Raw genomic sequence first — 12,683 nt, 5'->3', positions numbered from 1 at the left:
ATTTTTCAGTTGTAATTTATGACATTTTGTAGACAGACTTTCAAAAGTTTTCTTTATCATCTCTCTTCCCAAAGTACCCTCAAAATATAAAACATGTACTACTTGATTTTCAAATATTTAAATATCTGACAGTATAACATGAATAATAATAAATCACATGAAGGAGCGGCTAGTAATCAGAATCAGATAACAGAGAGCTTTGGTAAAATGAATCAAAAGTAAAGTAAAACATTTCCTACATAAAGTGAAAGGTCTGCATAGTTAAAATTAATAGCAGAAAGAAGATTAATCATGTCATAATATAAAAATATATTTTCTAATTTTGGAAAAAAAAACAAAACAAAACTTGGGTCTTTGTGCAACAAGAACAGATCCCTCTTTCCCATCATTATTACCTTGGCCTCTCTCTACCTAACCAGAAAATGTGAGACAAAAATGATTGTCTGAGGAAGAATGGAATTTTGGGTTCTAGTCACATTTACTTGACTTTATCCAGATATATCAGGGCCAATACAGTTATGAAATGGGTCAATGTCGTGACTTGCCATGGTCACATGTGACTGAAGGCAAAGGGTGAAGTTAGAGAAAATTTAGAGGAGCTGCACATTTTTCAGAAAAAGCAAGGGACAGATGAAAAATACACTAACTCATATTTCCAGGCCTCCATTTTCTTCACATTGTTCAAAAACATGGAAAGCCTTATAGGAATTTTCACTTCTCCCCAATGAATATTTTTAACAATGATAGCATTTTCTTCAGACATTTTATCTCTAATTAGTTTCTAGACCCTAGTCATCTTTCTAATCAGTTCCCCACTCTGTCTCATTGTTACTATCTTAATCGAGGCCTTTATTCTGGCTTGTGGGGTTGGAATAACCTCCAAATTTGTCTCCCTGAGTGGTCTTGTGCCTTGGAGCTTCTCCTCCTGTTTGCTATCATAATCCTGAAAAGAAAAAGCTATAAAAATGTCCTATCATAGAAGGAAATCTAAATTCTTGCTGGTAATACAGACAGTCCTTTATGATAAGACCTCAACTCACCCAGCTTCACCTTCACTCTTCCCACCCTCTTCAGAGATGCACAGACCCAACTCCAGTCACACCTAATGATTTAATCCTCCTAGGACTTGATATGCCTATTCCTATCTCCTTATCTTTGGATACATTTTACCTATGTCTAAAATGTTTTCCTTTCAAACCTCAGAACAAACATTACCACTTTATAATTCATAAGCCTTTGTGATTCATCCAGTCAACACTTTTTCCATACTTCTATTATAAGACATCTTATTATATTATGATTATTTATTAACCTGTTTGTTTCTCTCACTTAACTATGATGTACTGAAAAAACATTAGCATACATTTTGTTTCCTCAGTGCTAAGCAGTATTCATTCCAGGTACATAAATGATGCCTAATATTTATTAAATGAAAGGATGAAATGATGAATGGGTGGGTGGATGGATAAATGAACAAATTAATGTATGACTATAAGGGAAAAATGATAAGTAATTTCAGAAGGGAAACTAGAGGTACTATTTGGATTCTCTGGGTATAGCAAGTGGAATGATTAAGTGACCCAAAAAGTCAGTACCTCCATTAAAAAAAAAAAAATAGGATTATTCCCATGATGTTGTGGTTTCAGAATTTGAAATTATAGATATGCATGGGTCTTGACATCAGCTTCACATTTGTACCTCGGATATTTAAATTTATTCTCATTTGGAGAAGGTCTGATTTTTTTAATGAAATTAATTCAGGAAAATAATAATGCAAGAAGATAATAGCAATCTATGGTGCTTTAATTGGTTTTAGACTAACCTCTTGGGATGTGGGAAATGTCCAAATAGATACATCAAGGTTCATTCTGGCATATTCATTACAGTTAATATTTCAGTTAAAAATGATCCTAATTAAAAAAAAAATAACTCTCTTGAGTAATTTGCATACTTCTGCTTAACACTGTTAGGATATTTTCTCATGAAATACTATGTGGTGACAATTACCCTACACCTAGGTATTACATGTTAACTTGTATCAGGTATGGTGGTACAAATGAAATATCAAATTTCCTGTGATGTAACAAAGTAAACAGATACCATGATGAGTGCTTTGCTCCCAAAATAATACTGTACATGCAGTCTCTATCTCTCCCTACCATATGTGCTATAGACATACTAATTTAATTTATAGCTTCTATATTTAAGATGCCTGACCCTTCCAACCACCACTTTATTTTTTCAAATAAAGAGACTAGTATTTTTAAAGGCAAACAAGTTAATTTTTGCTTAGCAAAATGCAGCTGACTGCATTTTCTGGTCTACACTCTAATGCCAAAGACAGTGAATCATTCTGCTCCTCAGGGAAACCTGGAATCACCCTTCCTTTGCATCCATTCCTCAGGTCGTAATTGTGGGCATCAGTAGACAGCTGAGTGCACATCCATTTTCTTTTGCAATCCTCATGATGATTATGTGAGATTTTTCAACTTTTACAATTTATTGTTAGTCTTTGTAACTAATTACTATTATCCCCAGTTTATAGTTGAAGAAACTGAAGCTCAGATAACTTAAAAGTGACACTTCTCAAAGAAGCATGTAAGTGATACTCTGGGGGCTGTGATCCCTATTTGGGGGGCTTTAAAACTAGTGAAACAGGTCCTGTATACTTGGTTCTTCCATTCATTTGTTTGACTAATATTTACTGAGCACATAATAAGTGGCAGGCACTGTCCTATGTATGGGGGAAAAAGAAAATCACTGCTCCTGTGAAACTGACAATCCAGAGAGCCAGACAAATGATAGACGTGACCAGTAAAATTTTAAAGTACGTTAGGCCATGCCAAGAGAAAGTTAAGATAAAGAGAAGGATTTTTGAGGCAGGGATATGCAAATTCAGTTAGATGGGGAAGGCTTGCTGAGAATGTGAAATTGCAGTCAACACCCACAGAGATAAGAGAGCCAATCAAGCTGACATCTGGAGGACGAACATTTCAGGCAGAAGGAACAGCATGTGCAAATGTCTGGAGACAAGAAAAATAAGAGGGGCAGGGTGGTGGCAATGGAGTAAGCAGTGAGGAGAGCAGTAGTAGATGAAGTCACAGACGTTTGTTCATTTGTTTATTCGTCTATTTCTTTGTTTATTCCACAAGTGTTATTGCTCCTATGTTACTAGGATAAAAGTGGGCAATGCAGATACTATCTTTGTTCTCATGGGGGCACAAAAAGAAACCACAATGAAGTTATCAGAAACACACATGGCTTTGTATGCGCCTCACTCTAGATGCCTCATTCCTGGAAGCTGGACCTGGAGAGAGTCTAAGTACATACGTGAGCGAGACCACGATGACTTCTTTTCATAATGGACTCTTTTCCTACTCAAATATTTATTCTCATAATTTAGTGGGCTACTGTTCTTTCTGTTTAGACAATGAAGGCTTGCAAGGTTTTAAGGAAGAAGAGGGTAGTGAGGGAGTGTGTCCACACGCATAGGGCAAGCAACAGAAGTTTTTCCTGGCAAATGTTTTCCACTGACTGGTGGCAAAGAATTCCTGCATACATGACTTACATTCACTTCTACTGCAGCTAAATTGAGACATCTTCTAGTATAGAAAACCAATCTAGAAATAAGAAGGTCACTCATCCCTCCATTGTAGCATTTAGTTTTCCATGTCTACAAAAAAAGCTTTAAAGCCATGTTCCTTCCCCTTAACTATTCAGCTGTTCTTGAGCTACTGAAGTTAAAGAGAAATGTGAGTTCAGTCATGAGAAAAAATACCATATCTCTGCTTTTAGAAGATTCTGAAAGAAAGAGATGGAAAAGCAGCTAAACTAATATCTGAAGTACAGGGGAAAGAATATCTTAGGTGCTACCCCATCCGTGGCAAACTCATTTGAAATGTGTGCTAGAGGGAAAGCCAAAAACTGTTTGGTCCATTTAGGCTCTTCTACTCAAATATTTATTCTTATAACTTAAAGGGTAGATTGCCTGCATTTCATCCCAGCTCCATTGCTTATTAGCTCTGAAACTTTGGGCAACCTTTTCATTTCTCAATCTCCTCATGTGTAAAATGAAGATAATAATTATGACTATCTCATGAGGTGTTTGTGAGGATTAAGTGAACTAATATGTATTAAGTGCTTATAATACTTCTTGATAATAGTGAGAACTTAATGTTATTTTTACTAATTCTAGTAAAAGGGGAAGTAGCATGAAGCACCAATGTATGCAGAAAGTCACTTATATAATTTCTTCATGAGGAATTAAACCTTTTATTAGGAAATATCCCTCCTTAACAGTAACTTTTGCCACAAATTCTTCTTTACTACTAGTATTACTGTATCAGTTTTTGTTAGGTTAGTTTTTACATAGTGTATCTTTTCTGTTTTTTAAAAAAATGTTCTGTTTTCCCTTATTCTTATAGTTCAGAGGCACTATACATAACAGGCACCTTTGTTAAATAGCATATACTTGTGTTTTGATTTTTTGATCCAGATTGACAAACATTGTATTTGACTTTTATTAATAATTGGTTCATTCAGGCCTGGGGGATTTGGTATAATCACTGACAAATGTGGGTTAATAACTACCAAGTACTTGCTATTTATTTCACTTATTCTAGATTCCCTTTTCCTCTCCTCTTTGCCTTCTTTTGTGCTCTAACACTGACAGTTATCTCCAAGGCTTTAGTAACTCCCCAAACTGGACTAACCTCTCTTGCTCTTCACCACCACTTCACCACACACCCCGCCTCCCACCTTAGATTCTAGACTAGATGCTCTTCCCTTTCTTGTGGACTTTTCGATGCCTTCAGGTTTACCACCTTTTATTTTGTCAAATTCTTCAATCTCCTTTTGGGGGCAGGAAAGAAGAAAGGGGTACCTTGACAATATTACTAAATATCCATTACTAAAAGTAAAAGTCAAGTTATGTGGGATCAGTTTTAATGATGAACTTTGTGTTGATTAGTCATCCAACAAATTAAGGAACAGTTAAGATTTACTTTGGTATATACCTGCATCGTACCTCTGCATTATAATCATGTTTAAGCCAAGTCGTCTCTTCAAACTTACTTTCATCTAATGCTCAGAATAGAAATTAAGTTGCTTATACTTGGGGTGACTATACTTTCTAGTTTGCCTTGGATAATCCTGATTTATACCTGTCGTCCTGACTTCCTGTTAGGTCTACCCTGGAAATAAGGCCTCATATGGACCATAAATTCTATTATCACCTACATAGAGTATTACCCTTATTGTGGAAATTTGAATTTTAGTAAATAATTCCTGAATGTTGAAATCTTTAAGCTATGAATGAATGACTCTCTGATACAAGAATATCAGTCACTGAAATTCAGGCAAAAAGGGAACATACCTTGAAGCATAAAACATTTCTGAAACCCATTAAATCACATGAAATTGCTAATAAATTTTTAAGGCTGGCATTGAAGAAGGGTTCCTAGATATAGCTATGTACTAAGTTCTTCAACCTTTCCATCATAAAGATGAGACATAGAGGTTGTAATGTGAAAAACTGACTATAATATTATTCGTTAGTATTGTAATCCAAGGTCATGAACTCTGAGAATCAAATTAAAGCTGTTGCATAGACTATTACTTTTAAGATAAAATGTTATAATAAAAGGGCAAATTGGCTTCTTACAAAATCTAGGTCTATTTCAAAACACTCTCTTAAGTATAGGGTTCATTTACTGAATTTTGGGGGTTATGTCTATTAGTTTAGAAGTAAAAATTCTATTATGATGGAACTTTCCAAATTTTGCCCGAGCTTGAAAAAGGCAAATATTTGTGAATTTCAATTTCTCCCAATTAGAATTTTTTTTATATGTTCAACTCATATGAATGCTCATCTACTGATGATAATGAGGAGGAAAATGATGAATTTAGGATTTTCAGAGAATTAGGCAGGCAGTAATTATAAGCAACGGTTAAGAGCATGGGGTTAAGAACATCAACCAGCCATGGGGCTTATCCTGAGGTAGCGATCTGTCAACTGTGCGGCCCTGTTATTTCACTATCAAAAACCTCTCAGTTTTCTTCCCTATCAGTTCAGTTCAGTCGCTCAGTCATGTCTGACTCTTTGTAACCCCATGGACCACAGAACACCAGGCCTCCCTGTCCATCACCAACTCTGGGAGCTTACTCAAACTCATGTCCATCAAGTCGGTGATGCCATCCAACCATCTCATCCTGTGTTGTCTCCTTCTCCTCCCACCTTCAATCTTTCCCAGCATCAGGGTCTTTTCAAATGAGTCAGCTCTTCACATCAGGTGGCCAAAGGATTGGAGTTTCAGCTTCAACAACAGTCCTTCCAGTGAACTCCCAGGACTGATCTGCTTCAGGATGGACTGGTTGGATCTCCTTGCAGTCCAAGGGACTCTCAAGAGTCTTCTCCAACACCACAGTTCAAAAGCATCAATCCTTCGGTGCTCAGCTTTCTTTACAGTCCAACTCTCATATCCATACATGACTACTGGGAAAACCATTGCCTTGACTAGATGGACCTTTGTTGGCAACGTAATGTCTCTGCTTTTTAACATCCTGTCTGGGTTGGTTATAACTTTTCTTCCAAGGAGTAAGTGTCTTTTAATTTCATGGCTGCCATCACCATCTGCAGTGATTTTGGAGCCCAAAAAAATAAAGTCAGCCACTGTTTCCACTGTTTCCCCAACTATTTGCCATGAAGTGATGGGACCAGATGCCATGATTTTAGTTTTCTGAATATTGAGCTTTAAGCCAACTTTTTCACTCTCTTCTTTCATTTTCATCAAGAGGCTCATTAGTTCTTCTTCACTTTCTACCATAAGGGTGGTGTCATCTGCATATCTTAGGTGATTGATATTTCTCCCAGCAACCTTGATTCCAGCTTGTGCTTCATCTAGCCCAGCGTTTCTCATGATGTACTCTGCATATAAGTTAAATAATCAGGATGACAATATACAGCCTTGACGTACTCCTTTCCTGATTTGGAACCAGTCTGTTGTTGCATGTCCAGTTCTAACTGTTGCTTCCTAACCTGCACACAGATTTCTCAAGAGGCAGGTCGGGTTGTCTGGTATTCCCATCTCTTTAAGAATTTTCCACAGTTTGTGGTGATCCACATAGTCAAAGGCTTTGGCATAGTCAATAAAGCAAAAATAGATGTTTTTCTGGAACTCTCTTGCTTTTTCAATGATCCAATGGATACTGGCAATTTGAACTCTGGTTCCTTTGCCTTTTCTAAAACCAGCTTGAAAGTCTGGAAGTTCATGGTTCACATATTGTTGAAGCCTGGCTTGGAGAATTTTGAGCATTACTTTACTAGCAGTGAGATGAGCGCAATTGTGCGGCAGTTTGAGCATTCTTTGGCATTGCGTTTCTTTGGGTTTGGAATGAAAACTGACATTTTCCAGTCCAGTGGCCACTACTGTATTTTCCAAATTTGCTGGCATATTGAGTGCAGCACTTTCACAGCATCATCTTTTAGGATTTGAAATAGCTCAACTGGAATTCCATCACCTCCACTAGCTTTTTCTTCCCTATACAAGGAGATAATCCCTATCTCATCCCACTATGGTGAAGGTTAAATGCAATAATGCTTGTAGTGAGAATACAATAAATACTAACAAACACTTCGATTCATAGTACTTGAAAATAAATATTTTCAAAAACATAAGTTTAGGCCCCATTTCATCACCCTCAGGGGGCCCTGCCCAAACTTTTTTCTTCACTTTACAGCAGAGGTGGGAACCTCTGCCTTAGAGGACTAGAGAGGAATGTCACAATTTGGGGGTAGAAAACTCTGGATTTGAGACTATAGCACTGCTTTTCCAGCCAGTACAGAGCTGCTTGGAGGCTGGTAGGAGTGGTGAGGCCTGAAACAGCTTCTGGAATTTCTGAGCAGCTCTGGTCAATACAAGATGGACCCAGTAGTCTTGAGTTACATGGACAGTCTACTGCGGCAATCAGACGTCTCACTACTGGCTCTTCCACGCTGGCTCAATGCCCATGTTACTGGGTTTGCCTTTGAGTACTTGGCCGACAGTCAATTCCATGGCTGCTCTGACCGCATCTGCTTCATCAGCCCCGAAGTTACTCAGTTCATCAAGTGCACTGGTAGCCCAGCAGAGACTGCCGTGTTCCCTGAACCCTTGGACCTCCCCAGTAAGGGAGTTATATTTTTAGCCATCAATGATAGTTCCAACCACACAGCTGGGGGAACCTGCTGGAGCTTTTTGGTTTATCTGCAAGATAAAAATGGCCTTTTTCATTATGATTCTATGGTAATAGCAACTCATTCCATGCAAAGCAGGTAGCAGAGAAACTGGAGGCTTTCTTAGGCAGAAAAGGAAACAAACTGGCCTTTGTGGAAGAGAAAGCCCCTGCTCAACAAACCAGGTGGGATGTATGTGAAATGTAACACTGAGGCCTTGTGTCAGAACTTCTTTAGACAACAGCCAGAATTACTACTGCAGCTACTCACTCCTGCATACATCACAAAAAAAGAGACAAGAATGGAAAAATCTCATTGTCAGACTTGCTAAAAATTAGCTGTTGAAATATATTTTACTTTTGAAGTCTCTTCCTTCTGTCTGTCCCCATGTATTGGACGGCTGCAATCTCAGGGCCTGAGGGAAGATGCCTGGGAGAGGAATGCTTAGAATGCTTACTTTCTCCTGAAAGAATGTTGTTCTCCACATTATCCTAGTGGAAAGTGTCACTTTAACCCTAACTTCAGAGCAATATGTTCTATAAAGATGTCTTCAAAATATGCACAAAAACTGATTAATTCCCTTTTGGACTCCCTTATACACATTGGTTTAGGCCAAAGAAAATAGATTGATCTCTAAAACAAATTGAGAATATGTGAAATCTAGAAGCAAGAAGAAAACCATAAAGCAACCAAAACTTACCACACAGCCCACATATTTCAAGAGATCAACTGGCTACAAGCAGATCAAGACCTAACCTAATTCAAGATCGAAGTATTATCACTCAGTTCTGTGATGCCTCTTCCATTCAACAAGCAAAATCTTTCCCAGCTATAACCTTTGCCAATACTTGGTAAAGATGGTGTTAGCCCATAGTCACCCGTCTGATTCCTAGAGCACTTTAAGAAAGGGGGAATCTTAAATAACTTTGTTGAAATAAATGTCTGTGGTGGACCTCTTGCTTTGCATCTGAAACTTACTAAAAGTTGGTTTATTTTTGAGATATAAAGGAGAAAAAGTGACCTTTCTCAGCTCTTTCACTTAATTCAAAATGCAGACAACATACTTTTTTGCAATGTGGAACCAAGAATAAAAAGAAATGCTGCTCCTTAAAAAGAAAAATCAAAAACAAAAACATGTTTAGCTACTCCAGATTATTCTCATTATTCCACTGTTATAAAATATGAACTCTAATTACATAATAAGGCATTAATGTAAATGCATTTCTGGCTCTTTGATAATATGATTATCCTTTCAATGCTATTCATCTCCTGTGCATTTTCAAAGGTTATACTAGAGTGAGGATAAATTATAAAGAAGGTATATTATGTACATAAGATCTAACACAGTTTATTTCCTAAGATCAAAAACTTAAGTGTAACATTTTGTTTGAAATATACTGAGGTTAAAAAATCACTTAAGTTTTATTTGTTATTCCATAAATAGGAATTATTGGTCACTGTTAATTGCTGAATATCTATAAACACTTCCAGTATCAGTTTCTACTTGATGTTTTTGTGATTTAGTAAGAGCATTAATGTAGTATTAGCAATAGCAGAATGGGCAAGGGAAGCTCCACAGTCAATAAAACAGTCCTTTACTGCTACAGCAACTAATCTCATCTCACATTGCTATAGGCAAACAATTGCAACAAATTTAAATGAAAAAAAAAAGAAAAAAGAAACCTCCCCCATACCCAGCATGTAAACCACAACACAACATCCCTCCCTTTCAAGTTAACGATTTAACCATAAATGGATACTTTCTGTGAGTCCTCCTTGAATTGTATCAGTGAATATAAAAGTATCAGTGAAGTTAATGTCAATAACTGCAATTGGCAGGAAAAAAAAATGCCATCTTTACTTTGTAACTTCAAGAAACCCTCAAAAGAAGTTGCTGAAAAGCCACCAAAGGAGAAACTGTTTTAGTTTCTGCAGCACAAACCTGGGAAAGATACCTTTACAACTGATTAATACAGAAGTTCCCACTAGGCTTATCTATCTTATCTATATAATAGGTAGCTGGAAAGGCCCAGAGCCTGTGACTATTAAAGGCACTGGAATCCACTTACTCCATCTCTATGATTTAGGATGAATTTTTGTAGCTAATCCAAAGGGGAGGGAATGGCTACAGATAGACCATCCTCAAGGAACTTGTGTTTTTTCTTTAAAACCTTTGTTTAAATGTGCGTGGAGGTGGTAAAAGAAGTCTTGAGAAATCTCTGTGTCAGTATTTATTTAACAAGACTGACTCCTGTGGAATAATAATGTTTATGTTTGAGTTATGAGAAAACTGGTCTACTTTTTGAGCCTGTTAGTAACTTGCTTGATTCATATATTTCACTTAACAAGTCCATATAGCCCTTGCACTCGGCCAAGAGCTGTTTTAAGTGCTTTACAAATATTAACTCATTTAATCCAAATAAGGAGACTATATGGTAAGTGTATTGTTGTCCCAGTCCCACAGATGTGCAAATTGAGGACCACAGATATAAAGCAATTTGCTCAAGGCCATCAACTACTCAGTTGCAGAACACGGATGTGAACTCAAGTAATTTAACTTCTAGACAGTTGGTTTCTTAATCATTACACCATCCTTGAAGACATTCTCAATGGAACACAGCAACCATTTCTCACTGAAGCAAATGAGATCCACTGTGAAAAAACAGACAGACAGAAACTCCTGACAATATATCCACTGAGAGTGGTTAAGGCAAAGCTAATAGAACTCTGGGATCCTTCCTAGAGTTTTCAACGAGTAGTGATTTTTTTTTAATGTAAAAGTCCTACTAAATTAAACATAGACGATTTACTCACCTCCCAAACAACAAAGCTTCTTTCCTTATGTGTTAGGCTAAGCAGCTAGGCATAGAGCTCCACAGTGTTTTATGACTCTACTTCATAGCTCTGTTGTATGTGGTATAACTTAGGAATGAGATTACTTTCTTTGGTGTTGTAACAGTTGTTTTTTTTCTTATCCAAATCACATACCTTAGACATAGGTGATTTAAGATTACAACTTTTCAAACTACTTATCTGCTTTATGTATCTTATTAGAAGATTGCCCTTTCCAAAGTAATCTTGTATCTGATAGTCATAATAAGAAGAATAAGTAGCCTAAAGAGATCAGAAAATATGTCAAAACTTCTACTGTAGATAGGAAAATATGTAATTAGAAGAGACCTCTCCATTCAGCAGAAATATTGTGGTTATATTTGTCTTTGGATATCTGGTTCCTGATACAATGACTGGCATTGAATATATGTTCAATTAGTGCTTAGTAAATAATGATTCAGATTTGATTTTGTTTTGCTATATCTATTGATAGGAACTATATACAGGGTAAAAAAATTCTCCATGTTTACATAGAGTGCCAAACTACACACGTGAAAAACATCCTCTAGGCATATAGAAAGATATTACTTCTTTTTATATAGGTGTCATATATATGTGTGTGTGTGTGTGTGTGTATAATGTTAATTTTATTTGTCCTTTCAAAGAACCATCTCTTAATTTTATTTATTTTTTTCTGTTATATTTTAGTCTCTTTTTCATTTATTCCTCTCATCCTTGTTAGTTCCTTCCTTCTACTATGTTTGGGTTTAGGTTGTTGTTCTTCTAGGTCCCTAAGGGGTAAAGTTAGGTTGTTAGAGATTTTTCTTAGGTTTTTATTTTGTGGTTACTATGAGGCTTACATATAACAACGTATATTTATAACTCTCTATTTGAGGTTGATAATAATTTAAGTACAAATAATCTAAAGCTGTACAGTTTTGTTCCCCATATCACATTTTATTTTTTTGATGTTATGTTTTACATCCTTCTATATTATGTATCCCTTAACAAATTGCTATAGTTATTTTTACAAAATATTTTTATCTTTCATTCTTCATAATAGCTTTCTAAGTAATTCATTACCTTCTCTATATATTAACCTTTACCAGTGAGATTTATACTTCTTATATGTTTCATTGTTGCTTATTAGTGCCCTTCCTTTTTAACTTAAAAGGGTCACTAACATTTTTTTGTGAAGCCACTTTAATAATGAACTGATTAGTTCTTGCTTGTCTGGAAAATTCATCCATTCCTTCAATTCTGAATGACAACTTTGCCAGGTAGAGCATTCTTAGATGGTAGTTTTTCCTTTCAGTACTTTGAATATTTCATGCCACCTCCTTCTGACCTGCAAAATTTCTGCTGAGAAAACTACTGATAGTCTTGTAGGGGGTTCTTTACATAAAAGATTGTTTTTTTCGTGCTGTTTTTAAGATTCTCTCCTTGTCTTTAATTTTGACATTTTCATTTCAGTTCAGCTCAGTTCAGTTGCTCAGTCATGTCTGACTCTTTGCGACCCCATGGACTGCAGCAACAGGCAGCGCCAGGCCTCCCTGTCCATCACCAACTCCCTGAGTCCTCCCAAATTCATGTCCATTGAGTCGGTGATGCCATCCAACCATCTCATCCTCTGTCGTCC

The 12,683-nt window shown here is 36.6% G+C and overlaps 1 protein-coding gene and 1 pseudogene across 1 annotated transcript in view; one reads left to right on the top strand and one right to left on the bottom strand.

The window, feature by feature from the left end:
* TAFA2 (TAFA chemokine like family member 2) overlaps positions 1-12,683 on the bottom strand; it is a 555,274-nt gene that overhangs the window by 11,854 nt on the left and 530,737 nt on the right. The gene's annotated exons all lie outside the window — the stretch shown is intronic.
* LOC145544571 (sentrin-specific protease 8-like) lies at positions 7,890-8,550 on the top strand (annotated as a pseudogene).

Source organism: Giraffa tippelskirchi, chromosome 4, assembly GCF_054371585.1.
Source record: "Giraffa tippelskirchi isolate mGirTip1 chromosome 4, T2T-mGirTip1v1.2.pri, whole genome shotgun sequence".
Lineage (NCBI taxonomy): Eukaryota > Metazoa > Chordata > Mammalia > Artiodactyla > Giraffidae > Giraffa > Giraffa tippelskirchi.
This window is presented reverse-complemented; position numbering and strand designations above follow the sequence as displayed.